A 14,244-nucleotide genomic window follows, 5' to 3' on the forward strand; every position below is an offset into this window, starting at 1 on the left:
AGGGCACAGCAGGGTCTGGCTAATCAATCCTCTCGCACCCCCCAAAGGGGTAACCCACAATAAAAATCAAACTGGAAGTTTAGCTCTAAGCCCAGTTCAACAGAACTGGAAGTCAATGTCCCTATTAAAGAAAAAGCAAGCATATTTTGCTTTCAAGAATGCCATAAAATGTCCCTTAGCAACTACTTAGAACAGCTTAATGAAGAAGGACATGGAGGCCTGGGTACAAAGAAGAAAGAAGGGTACTAAGCCAAGGAAGGATGGTGATGCCAAAGAAAAACTTTACTAAAGATTAGTTTTAGTTTCAGCCATATCCAGTCTTACATTAAACTGTGGTTAACTGATTTGCCACTTCACGGTTTCCCAAGGTCCTCTCCTACTACCCACAGCTGGAGCATCACAGAATTAACTGCCCCTAGGGCAGGCTGTTAGGACAGAAATAGAAAAGCAAATAAGTGACCAAAGCTGAGTGTCTGAATTTCCCAGTAGAATTTCTGAATTCGAGACAGAGACAATTGCCTTTAGAGGAAATACTTTCTTTGAGTTATAAGAGCCTGTGTCCTTTGAGTCTCAGAACACAAAACCTTGGTATGAACAACAGGAAAAGAACAATATCATCTCTCAGAATGAATTTCACCCCCAACCCGAATTTGTTTAAGATTTCATGTGAATAATGGGGTAGGCATAAAGGAGGGGAGAGATGGTCCAAGAAAAATGCCAGAGAGGTTTTGGTGAGGTCTCCCAGACCAATCAGGAGCAGGAGGTGATAAAGCGCCCAGATAAATTTTGGAATCGAGATTAAGAAGGTCCCATACACTACTTCCTCTAACTATTGCTCTGGGAGGATAAAAGACTCAGAGAGACATCCTTAAACCATCATAGCTTAGGAGAGGAAAGGAAAGATGATTCATCCTAGGAAGATAGGCCTCACAGAATCTTCATAGATCCCCGTGGCATGTGGGAAATATTTCATATGTCCCCTGTGGCCCACAGTGGATCTGGAAGGGCCTCAGAACTTGAATGAAAAGCCACTCAGCAGATACAAGAGGAATTTTAAGGCTAGGAATGGGAATTGATGGGAATGAAACATTTCAGCAGGTAGCAGTACAGAGGGGTGAGGATGATTCGAAACAGGACAGGAATAAGTACATTTCAGGACAAGACAGCATGGGAAGATGCCATCCAGGGCCCACTACCCACCCCAACGTGTCTTAGCCCATGCTCCCTGGAAGGAAAGCCTGACACAAAGACTTTTCTTGGGAGTGTGATCCTGGAGATTAAGGATGAGGTAAAGGGAAATAAAGCAGGGAAGGGGCAGAAGCAAAATAAGTGCATTATTGAGCTAGCCACTGCAAAAGTAAATGGCTGTTTGATCTAATGGAATGTCTGAGAAACCATATGAAATGCATCTTCCTGGGGATAAAGCTGAGAAGCAATTATCAGCTAGTCCCCATGCCCCTTGCTTCAGAGTTTTGCCCCACTGGGCATGAACTCCTTCCCATTTCTGTGCTGTGCATGCACAGGCTCTGAGTGATTTCTGAAAAATCTCATACTTTAGCTTCAATCAGGTCAAGCTGGTGACAAACTGGTCTCCTCATTGGTGGCTGAAATAGCAGAAGGATCTAAAGGGATGCATAAAAAATGTCAGATACACTTAAGTGAGTGCATCAGACCTAAGTGCCATTGTGGACAGATGGTGAGGAAAAGAACCCTAAATTGACTGTGTATTCATTCCAAATCAGCTGCAAAAACCTGAGGCTACAAAATTAACTTGAATTGGCAAAATTAAGTTTTCTTCTTTGGAGCTGAGAAGGAGTTCAAAATAGAGGCTAAATTGGGTTATACAAAAAATTGTTATAGTACTTCGGTGTCTAAGTTTAGTGGCCTGTAAAATTCATCTCTACTAAGTATTCATTTAATATTCATTCAACAAATATTTATTGAGTGTCTGCTGCATGCAAGCCCCCACACAAGATGTCACCCGGAGTATAAAGGCAAGTAGAACTTAGTACTGGTTCTCAATTTTCCCACAGTCAAGTGGGGAGAAAGACAGCTATATACCTAACTACGATCCAGGAGGAAGAGCTAGCTGTGTAAGTGAGGAGGCCAAACTCTCACCACACATGGGTCTTGGGCTCCTCATTAGTAAAATGAAGTTGGAATAGCCAATTTCTAACACCTCTTTCCCTACTGACATTCTGTGAACCTCTTAATGTTACACAAAACCAGATAACTTCAATGTAAAAGCCATATTGTTTAGTTCAAATGATGCTTCCCAACTCCCTCTTGCAGGGAACATCATTTCAGAGAAAGCAGGATGGGAACTTGTTAGTCATCACACTCACTTGTCCAAAACAAAGCCGGCATTAAAACAGCCAACTTACAAATGAAAAATGCTGGCAAAAGTATTTTCTGAATGCACATAGGGGGAGAAAAAGAAAGCTTTTAAAACCAAATCCAAGTTTGTGTACATAATACTATCATCAGCAACCGTGAAGTTTCTTTAATAGATGGAAAGTCAACCAACACAAGGGGTTACTAAGCACCATATTTATTAACTGCTTGCCTGACATTATCTTACCCATTGTTTACCCAAATTAACTTCTCTATTCGTTCAAAAGCTCTCATTCCTACTCTCCAATTCCAATTCCACCCTTTCTCTCCTCAAATCTCACCTATAGCAACCAACCTTCCATGATTCCAAGTTTGGTGAAATGTATTATCTTTCCTTTTCTTTTTTGCCATGTGAGTATATTGCAGGCTAAAAAGTGTAATGAGAAAGAGTATCAATGAAATTGTTTAACTGAATGGATGCTGACATGCTACTGGATAATGAATAGAAAACCTCCACATTTAATCCCACTATATAACTATGGCCCATCAAATTTTACTGAAATCTCTTGGGTATACCAGTTATTTTTTAAGCAAAAGTTTAATAGTATGAAATACCAGACCTGGGTAAAACTTCTGACATATTCCTAACTTCTGATGATTAAGCAGATTAAATGCTATAAAAGCGATCTACTGAAATAATCAGCCATACTTTTATTAATACAGTTTGAATGAATGACTTTGATGCTCTCCCTCACATGACTGAATTTATCTAAATTTAAGATGTATCTCCAGCTGTCCCAATAAAGGAAACTTCATACTTCAGACAGTGTAGCAAAAAGTGTCTCTAACACACTCTTCTTTCTTACAAATGTTATCTTTGCTTTCCATATAGGACAAACAAAATAAAATGTGCAGCAACATGTCTACCTTTACAGACTATAGAACATTTAGAAGGAGGAAAGGAGTATTTCTGTCTCATTTGTTCTTTTTAAAGTCTAGTGATCTTGTGGAATCACTGCATCATGCTGTAAATGATGTATGAAATGAAAAATGGTCACTTTCCTTTGCATGAAGAACATAGAGGCTGCTTTGTAATTTACATCTAGACTGAACTATTTGCTACGGTAAAGGTAGTTTCTCACTTTCAAGTTGCCTCGATGCTGTACTTTACTACAGACCTAAGGGAATCTGATGTTAGGGTACTAGCAGAGAAAGTATAGAGATACCCATTAGTGTGACCAGGTCACTAGTTTAATTTTTATTTATTTTTTATTTTTTTTTATTTTTTTTTAAAGATTTTTATTTTTTATTTTTTTATTTATTTGACAGACAGAGATCACAAGTAGACAGAGAGGCAGGCAGAGAGAGAGGAGGAAGCAGGCTCCCTGCTGAGCAGAGAGCCCGATGCGGGGCTCGATCCCAGGACCCTGGGATCATGACCGGAGCTGAAGGCAGAGGCTTTAACCCTCTGAGCCACCCAGGCGCCCCACTAGTTTAATTTTTAAACAGTTGGGCACCTTTCAGGGTAGAGTATTCAAGATCCCTTCCTTAAATCTGATGTTCACAGTGCTGTACCAATTTTAGTATCTGGTAAATAATGGAGATGGCAATAAAGAAGCTGAAAGAAGTGTCTGTGTTTTGTTATGAATGTGTTAAAATGTAACATTGCTCTTAGTTTGAGACTTGAATTCCCCATGGGCTTGGGTACATGTACATTCATGTATAAGTAGGGACAATATTAATACTTTGGGGCGGTAATGATGAAATCTTTGAGCTTATACACCATTTCCAAAATAATATATTTCCCACGGTCCAACCAAACTCTTAGCAAATCATAGATTTTTGTGAAATAGAGTCAACACTTAATAAAATGTTAAACTCATGTAAGGCATTACAACAATATGGAATGGAACCATGCTTCTGTTACTAAATATTGTTTTCTCACAAATTGTCAATGCAAACTTATTAAGAAGCTATTGTGTAATGTGTCTCTAAGTACACTCACATTCTGTATTTCTGTTTAATATAATTTACTTTTAAAATTTACTACCTCTTCCACCAAGATGGCATAGAACACATTTTTCCAAGATAAATGACTCAGTGATTGGAATCAACTGTCACATGTGGGTCCCAGAGCTGAGAGAAAGCAGAATTTAATGAGGTTACCATAGAAAAGAGTGCTGCTTTAACTGTTCAAAATCATTTATGTTTAAAAAGACTTTATACTAAAGAAAAAAGTATTTAAAACAGTGTCAGCAGCAGATTTGTTTGATTGCTTTAACAGAAGCTGAAGGGTTTGGTAAACCCATTTTGCAGCGGGAGAGCCATTAGGAGCCCAGAGCAGAGAGAAGGGTGGGGAATGATCAGGAAGTCAGTAGCTGAGGAGGAGAGACAGGAGGGATGGCCTAGGCTGAATGCAGACCAGCATCCCCACATTTCTACCTCTTGATCACATCCTTTTGCTGAGGCAGAAAAATACGGGGTGGGCAGCTGGACGATTGCCACGTTCTGCCTTTTGAATTTAGTCTAAACTGAATCAGGTGGTGAGAAGGCACAGGAAGAGCTCATGACTGCTGTAGCAGGAAAAAAACAAACGGAGTACTCAAGTTAGTGAAACAAAAAAGGCAGCTGTGGTTCCTAGGAGACTTAGATCTCAGCAGCTCAGGGAAGAAGCGGGCAGAGGTGCAGGCAAAGGAATGTCGGAAAGCTTCTGATTAGAAAGGAAGTTTCAAAGCGAAGTGTGCTATATAGCTCAGGGCATTTTCTCAGAGATCAGAAGTGTAAGAACATATAGATGTATATTTAGGAGTCACTTATCCTTGATTTAAAGCTTAATAACATATCTCTTTTATATCCTTTGTTAACTAATGGTAAGTCTCCTAATGGTTTTCTTTCCATAATAATTTCTTTTCCCAAACCCTCGCAATAGTACAAGTTCTATATAATGCTTAGATAAGAGAGAAGTATTCCAAAATTAATACTTTCCTATGAACCAAAAATAACCAATTAGAAAATCTAAATAACCTGCTAATTATATTAACGGGAAACATGAGGGAATTATATGGCAAAAACTATAAGACATTGCTGAGCAACACTGTATCTGAATGTAAAGAGTGGCTGTTAGGGAGATGGCAATAGTTCCCAAGATAATATATAGTTTTAAAATATTTCTAATATTACACCAATGGAAAAAATACCAGCAGAATTGTTTGGAGCTTTCCCACATTATTCTGAACTTTATCTGGAAGAAAAATCAAGCAAGAATAAGTATTAATATTAGAAAAAACAAAACAAAAAGAAAATAGGAAACTTAGCCTGCAAGATGTTAGAATCTATTATTAAGCTATAATAATTAAAATATTGGAGTAATAAACATGGGAAACCACAGAAATACCAAGGGGACAGATCAGAGAAAATGGACCCTAATACCCAGATAATCTTAACATATTATGAAGGAATTAAATCAAAGAAGAGATAGATTATTCAGTAAATGGTATTACGGAAATTAGGTTTTTTGGGAACAAATAAAAGTGACTTTTCATCCTTGCCTCATGCCATGACCCAAAATAAAACCTAGATGGATTAAGGAGTTGATCTTAGAAAAAAATGAAACCACAAAAAAAGATAGGCAAATATTTAATTGTCTTGGAAGAAGAAAAGACTTCCTAGGCATATGATCAGTGAAAGACAACACAAAGAAAAAAAATACACAAATTTGATTAGATAGAAACTTTAAAATTCAGTACCAAAAATTGGGGAAAATGTTGGATGAAAGGAAGAATGTTTTCTACAACTCTGACATAAAAGGGTTAACATTCTAAATATAGAGATAACTCATCTGTTAATATTTTCCAAAATACAACATGTGAGGAAATATTCACCTTTGTTAAGTAATTGGAACTATAATTCAAATCAACACAGGAATGTTATTTTTTCTCCTATAAAATTGGCCAGGGATTTTTTTTTTTAATTTTTTAACTTTTTTATAAACATATAATGTATTTTTAGCCCCAAGGGTACAGGTCTGTGAATCGCCAGGTTTACACACTTCACAGCACTCATCATAGCCCATACCCTCCCCAATGTCCATAACCCAGCCACCCTCTCCCTCCCCCCTCCCCCCAGCAACCCTCAGTTTGTTTTGTGAGATTAAGAGTCCCTTATGGGGGCACCTGGGTGGCTCAGTGGGTTAAGCCGCTGCCTTCGGCTCAGGTCATGATCTCAGGGTCCTGGGATCGAGTCCCACATCGGGCTCTCTGCTCAGCAGGGAGCTTGCTTCCCTCTCTCTCTCTCTGCCTGCCTCTCTGCCTACTTGTGATCTCTCTCTGTCAAAAAAAAAAAAAGAGTCCCTTATGGTTTGTCTCCCTCCCAGTCCCATCTTGTTTCATTTATTCTTTTCCTACCCCCAACCCCCCACATTGCATCTCCACTTCCTCGTATCAGGGAGAGCATATGATAGTTGTCTTTCTCTGACTTATTTTGCTAAGCATGATACCCTCTAGTTCCATCCACGTCGTCGCAAATGGCAAGATTTCATTTCTTTTGGTGGATGCATAGTATTCCATTGTATATCTATACCACATCTTCTTTTTTTTTTTTTAAGATTTTTATTTATTTATTTATTTGACAGACAGAGATCACAAGTAGGCAGAGAGGCAGGCAGAGAGAGAGGAGGAAGCAGGCTCCCCATTGAGCAGAGAGCCCGATGTGGGACTCGATCCCAGGACCCTGGGATCATGACCTGAGCTGAAAGCAGAGGCTTTAACCCACTGAGCCACCCAGGTTCCCTATACCACATCTTCTTTATCCATTCATCTGTTGATGGACATCTAGGTTCTTTCCATAGTTTGGCTATTGTGGACATTGCTACTATAAACATTCGGGTGCATGTGCCCCTTCGGATCACTACGTTTGTATTTTTAGGGTAAATACCCAGTAGTGCAATTGCTGGGTCATAGGGTAGCTCTATTTTCAACTTTTTGAGGAACCTCCATGCTCTTTTCCAGAGTGGTTGCACCAGCTTGCATTCCCACCAACAGTGTAGGAGGGTTCCCCTTTCTCCGCATCCTCGCCAGCATCTGTCATTTCCTGACTTGTTAATTTTAGCCATTCTGAGTGGTGTGAGGTGGTATCTCATTGTGGTTTTGATTTGTAGTTCCCTGATGCTGAGTGATGCGGAGCATTTTTTCATGTGTCTGTTGGCCATCTGGATGTCTTCTTTGCAGAGATGTCTGCTCATGTATACTTCCCCTTTCTTGATTGGATTATTTGTTCTTTGGATGCTGAGTCTGCTAAGCTCTTTATAGATTTTGGATACTAGCCCCTTATCTGATATGTCATTTGCAAATATCTTCTCCCATTCTGTCAGTTGTCTTTTGGTTTTGTTAACTGTTTCCTTTGCTGTGCAAAAGCTTTTGATCTTGATGAAATCCCAATAGTTCATTTTTGCCCTTGCTTTCCTTTGTCAAGGGATTTTTTTTAATGCAATACTCCAGCTACGCTATCCATTAGGGTCATGACTAGCCACTTGAAACATGGCTAGTCCAAATTGAGATGTGCTGTGAGACATAAACTATACAGTAGAATTCAGAGGCTTAGCACAGAAAAGTAAAATATACCATTAGTAATTTTATACTGATTTCATGTTGAAATGATATATTTTGGATATATGGGGTTAAATGTAATACACTACCAAAATTAATCCACTTATTTCATTTTGCTCTTTTAATTTGGTTACTAGGAAATTTTTTAATTCTATTGTTAACATAAATTAAATATGACTTAAGGTCTACGACCTGATCTGATATACATATACACAGTGAAATGATTACCACAGTCAAGCTAATGAGCATATTATCTCCTCACATAGCCACCATTTTTAAAAGAAATTTTAAACTATAGGTATGACTTACATTATATTTCTAGTGGACAGTGCTGCTATATGGGACTTGGGGAGGCAAAGAAATAGTCACTATCATAGACTGCTGGGGGGAGTACAAATCAGTACAGCAGGATTTCTGAATGGCATTTCAGCAATGGGTAACAAATGTGCTTATTTAAAAATGTGCTGTACCCTTTGATCCACTAATTCCATCTCTAGGGCTCTAAAGGAAATATTCAGAGATAGAACACCTAGACAATTAGTATATAAAATATATATTAATAATAACAAAAGATTAAAAAGTATAAACATCCAATGGGTAAATAATTAAATCACAGCATGTTCATTAAGTGACATGATGAAATACATATAATACAAAGTGAGAGGAAGCAAGAAATAAAACTGCATATGTACTATTATCCCATACATGTACACATACATACTCATATACATAAATAAAAGACTAAATGAAAATGCACAAACATATTAACTGTTTCCTCTGGGTTATGAAATCATCAATTATTTTTCTCTTCTTTGTATATGTATTTGCTACGTTTGGTAATAAGCATAGAATCATTTTAATTAAAAATTAAGTTGTATTTTTCAAAAAGGTCTTATCTTCCAGTTTGTTCAAACCAACACAAGTTACAGTTAGTTAATAAAGAAATCTATAATTAGCAATGAAATCCTTGAGGGGGAGCCATATATTTACATGGGCAACATCCTGGTTGTCTTTAAATGACAGCTCAAAAATAGGGTTAGGTTTCAACATGAAACCCATACCAGTAACTTTTACCTTGGTCTAGGGGCTTTTCATTTTGTTTGGCTTGAGGGTGGGTTTGTTTTTTTTTTCCCCCCACTACCTGTTGGGTCAGGAACTTAAAGAGCAAAGGAGACTAAACCTGGAGCAGATGACTCCCATGGGCAAAAGACATGAGCTTTAATGTCTTCCCACCTCATTTTTCAACAAAAAGTGTTCTAATACCTTCATATTATTTAGCTGTAGAAATAACTAGTTTCATTTTCCACTCTGATCCATAAGCAGTTAGTTTCTCATGCTTTCTGCTGGTATGTGACCAATGGGAAAACATTGATTTACCTTAAGTGAGGGCAAACGTCCAACTTTGCCTTGAGTCAGCTAGATCAGCTCACCCTCATCCTGACATCTCCAATTCATACCCCCAAAAGGTGTTTTCATTTAATGTGAATTGGCATCAGAAAAAGTTTCCAAGAGTCTTAGGATCCGAGCATTGAGGCAATGCCACAATGAAGATTCATTCAAACTAAGAAGCCAAACACATGCAGTGAAGCTGGTTAGGTAGATTTATGCATAGCAACAGAAATGAGAAACAGCTTGGTTTGCTATATAATATCTGAACATTTTCAAGAAGAGATATTTTAAACAGCACAAAAGAAACATTTTCAACTCATAACTGCTAGAGATCTATACCATAAATCTCAGTAGCTACTGTTTGAAACAATATCTGTGACTATTGTTTGTAGTCAAAAACATTCTGATTTTAACATTCAAAACTGAGCATGATTAAACAGTGATCCTGCTCTTGTGCCTGGAAGAAGACCACTCCACACACTCAGAGTGGATTCACTCAATCACTCAACATGTACCATAATGTTTTATCAAGGCAAAAATCTGATATTCAAATCTCTTATGTCTTATTCCCATTAAAACCCTTTTGCTTTTCAACAAAATTGACTCAAACCAGGAGTTTGCTTTTCAACTCATAAAGTGACCAACTATAAGTTAACTGCGTAAGTAAATAGCCTTGTTTGACACACATGAATTTATCATTGGTTCATTTCTCTTTGTAATAGATGGATTTTACCATACAGCCACCATTTTTAACCATTATTCTTTAAAATAGTTCTAAAGTACAATTTTTAGAAGTGCCATGTCTATATAATTCACATCCTACTAATATTATCTCAGTAAACAAAGGAAAAAATGTTTTTGCCTAGCAAAAAAAAATTCACAATATCATGTGAACTACCACTACTACCTGATTCAAATTATTTTAAAATAGACTGCATGTATAATGACATGAGCACCAGGTTTATAATCCAGAAGACCAGCTTTCCCAGTTCAGCTCCACCACATACAAGCTGTCTGACCTAACTCAGTCTGGGTTTCACTGTCTTCCAAATAGGGATAATTAAACCTATTTGGAGGTTGTTATAAGGATTAAAGGATTGCTATTATCAAATGGATATTGAGGACTTTTTCTTTCACAAAAGGCAAACTAAGCAATATAGCCATCTCTACCACTGAGGATAAAAAGTTAAAAGCTGTAAAAATATTAAAACTATCTTTTAAAAGAACTGAAGGGCTAATAAATATATCGAGAAATTGCCAGTAACCAAATATCAGGGATGAATAGAACCTGGAGAAGAACTCAAAGCCATCTTAGCTCTAAGGATATATACCAATCCAAAAGAAAAAGCTGAAGAATTGAGTTGCACTGTTGGTGGCTGTGCAGGCCTAAAGCAATAGAAATCAAACCCAGGGCCTACGAAAGTCAGGGACTCTGATCCCTTTTAGGCTAAACCACTGAAAGACCTCACTTCCAGAGTCAGGGTGAAACAAAAACAGTCTCTCATGCTAAGTTGCTGCCCAGAGTTGTAACTTCTGGGATGTCCAGGGAAACTCAACCTCAAGAAAGAGAATGCATAATTTTAAAACCAGTTGAAGGAAAAAATGGAATGAGATTAATAATCAGTCCAGTTGAATCAAGAAAGGGAGGAGAAAAACAAAATATAGAACAGGCAAGACAAATACAAAGCTCAAAATAAGATGGTGAATTTAGCCTAAATATATCAGTAGTTATAATCAATGCAAATGGATGAGCTGCTCTAGTTATAAGAAGAGGATTATAGCACTAGATTAAAAAGAAAACCCAGCATTGGCTATTTATAAGAAACAAATCTAAAGCATAATGACATTTAAAGATTGAAAATGCAAGGATAGAGAAATATATCATGTAAGCATAAGAGACTGGTATAGCTATGTTAATACTGGATGTATTTCACTTTAAGGAAAAAACATTACAGAAATAAGGAGGATCACTATCTAATGATAAAAGATTTAAATAGCCAATAAGCTCAAACAATCTGAAATGTATATATAACTAGCAATAAACTAAAAATACATAAACCAAAATTTAACAGAACTATAGGGAAAACTAGACAGATCTATAATTACATTGGAATATTTTAACACATAACTCTCAGGAATTGACAGAATGATTAATAAATACACAAACATATTAACAACCTCATAAACAACATTGACCTAGTAGAGATATTAAGATCACTGTACAAAAAACTGGAAAAAATACATCACTTAAAGAAAATATAGAATATTTACCAAAAATACTGTGATACTGTGGGCCATAAAGCAAGTCTCAGAAAATTTTGGAGCACTGAAATCTTAGAGTATGTTCTGTGACCACAGGATAACTAAGAGAGAATTCAACTGAAAAAAAATTGAAGAAATTCCCATATGTTTAAATATTAAGAAATACTCTTTCAAATAATCCGTGAAGAATAAATGATAATGGAAATTTAATTTTTTTTAAGTAAACTGTAATAACAATACTACAGATCAAGACTAAATGCAGGGACACCTGGGTGGCTCAGTCATTTGAGCATCTGCCCGCGGCTTGGGTCGTGAGTCCAGGGTCCTGGGTTGGAGTCCCATATTGGGCTTCTTGCTTGGCAGGGAGCCCGTTTCTTCCTTTTCCGCTGCACACCCCCCCCCACTTGTGCTCTTTCTCTCTCTCTCTGACAAATAAAATCTTCTTAAAAAAAAGACTAAATGCAACTAAATCAGTACTCAGGAAAAAAAAACTATATACTTAACAGCATATGTCAGAAAAGATAATTTAAAAATAAATGAGGTTAAAATGAAAGAAAGGGTAAAATAAATTCCCTAAATTAATGGAAGCAAGGAAATAATAATAACATAGAAAACAAACATAAAAATACAGAGAATCAAAACCCAAATGTTGGTTCTTAAAAAATGGAAAAAAATGTACAATCTTATGGTGAGAGTGATTAAAAGATAAAGCATTTATTAAATGTAAGAAATAAAAAAGGGACAATGACTATGAATAAGACATGAAAAATAAGAAATTAAAAAAATTATATTCTAAGAAATCTGAAAATGTGGACAAAATAGGCAAGTTCCTGAAAGATTTTAACTTACCAGAATGGCCTCAAGAAGAAACAGGATATATGAACAGTCCTATAACTACCCCTCATTCATGTACATGTGTGCACACACACCCATATACATACACACATGCAAATAGTGAGACAAATTACCTTCTTTGTCAACTTTCAAGTTCTGTGAATTGTTAGCAAAAGAAAAATTCCAAACTGAAATGACTGTTCCAGAAAATGTAAAAATAGTGTACACTCCCCCACTCATTTTATGAGGTTAACATAACTTTGATATGTAAACCTGAAAAGATGATTTGGAAAAGAAAAATTATAAGCCACTCTTACTAATGGTTAGACATATATAGTCCTAAGCAAAATTGTGGTAAACCAAATTCAAAAGTAAATGAAAAAAATACACATTTTGCTCAAGTCAGGTTTATTTCAGTAATCTAAGTTTGGTTTAATATTGAATAATCAAAAAAATAAATAATTCACCACATTGGTAGGTTAGAGAAGAAAAAACAAAAGGTATCATGTGGATAGATGCAGAAAAAGCACTGGATAAATTTCAACATTGAGTCATTAAAAAATAACAGTTTAGCAATTTTCCTGTTAAAATATCAATATAAAATAATCAAGGGAATTTCTCTATATAAGCAATAATAATTTCAAAAGTTTTTTTAAAGTACCATGAATAATAACATAAAAACATCAAATACCTAGGAATAAATCCAAAAAAACATGATCAACATCTCTAATGAGGAAGGTCATAAAATTTTTTTAAAGATATTTAGAAGATATAAATAAACAAAGAAATATACTATAGTCGAGGATTTGAAGAGTCGATATATTTTTTGTTTTACATGTCCACATTTCTTCGCAGAATGACTTAGATTTAAGACAAGCCCAATCAAAATCACAACAGGAGGATTCAGAGTGCCAGCCAAAATGGAGTAAACCCTTCACGGTCTATCCGTCCTACTGAATACAACTAAACATTCTGGACAAAACACAAAAACTACCTGATGGTCCTTAAAAATAAACAGCAGGCAGATTGAAGAGGTGATTCAAACTTAGGAAAGCAACTGACACAGAATTGATTTTCTCAGATTTATTTCCTCTTTTATCTTCTGGCTTTGACTTGAATTATGGTTCAGTCATTGACCTAGACATGGAAGAGGTAGCCAAAAATGTGAGAGAATGTCTGTCTTTTCAGTCAGAGAATCAGGAAAAGGGCCTGGGGAGCTAAGTCATGTGAGGGGAGCCTAGAGCTGGAGAAGAGATCTCATAATTCTGTGTGCAGACTGGCACAAGTCCCAGGTTCAACCTTGACTTCCTGGCCACAAAACTCAGAAAAGGAGCCATTGGAGAAAAGAGAAAAATCCTATTTTTTCTGTTTTGTTTTGTTTTTCTTCTCTCTCTCTCTCTGCCTCTCTCTCTCTCAGTAAAACTGTAGCTAAAACTATGGGAAAATCCAATTTTTCTCACCAGGAATAAAGATAAACAGAAAAATGGAATCTTTGATCCAAAGAATGTAGAGGGAATCCTCAATAATTTTTATCTCTGTCTTTCAATAGAAATAATTTTTATCTCTGTCTTTCAATAGAAATCATTCAAACTGAAAAAGAAGTTTAAAGAAAAAAAACCCAGAAGCTCAAAAACCTCTGTAAATATCTCAAATGAACTAGCATTCATGTCACTGGAGTTCCATGAGAAGAGAGAGAAATCGGTGCAAAAGAAATATTTGAAGAAACAATGCCTGAAAATCTCCTCAGTTTGGTGAGATAGGTAAGTATCGATTTTCATGAAGCTCAGTTAACTCAAAGCAGGATAAATTCAACAGAACCATG

The sequence above is a fragment of the Martes martes genome (genome assembly GCF_963455335.1).
Source record: "Martes martes genome assembly, chromosome: X".
NCBI classification, from domain to species: Eukaryota; Metazoa; Chordata; class Mammalia; order Carnivora; family Mustelidae; genus Martes; species Martes martes.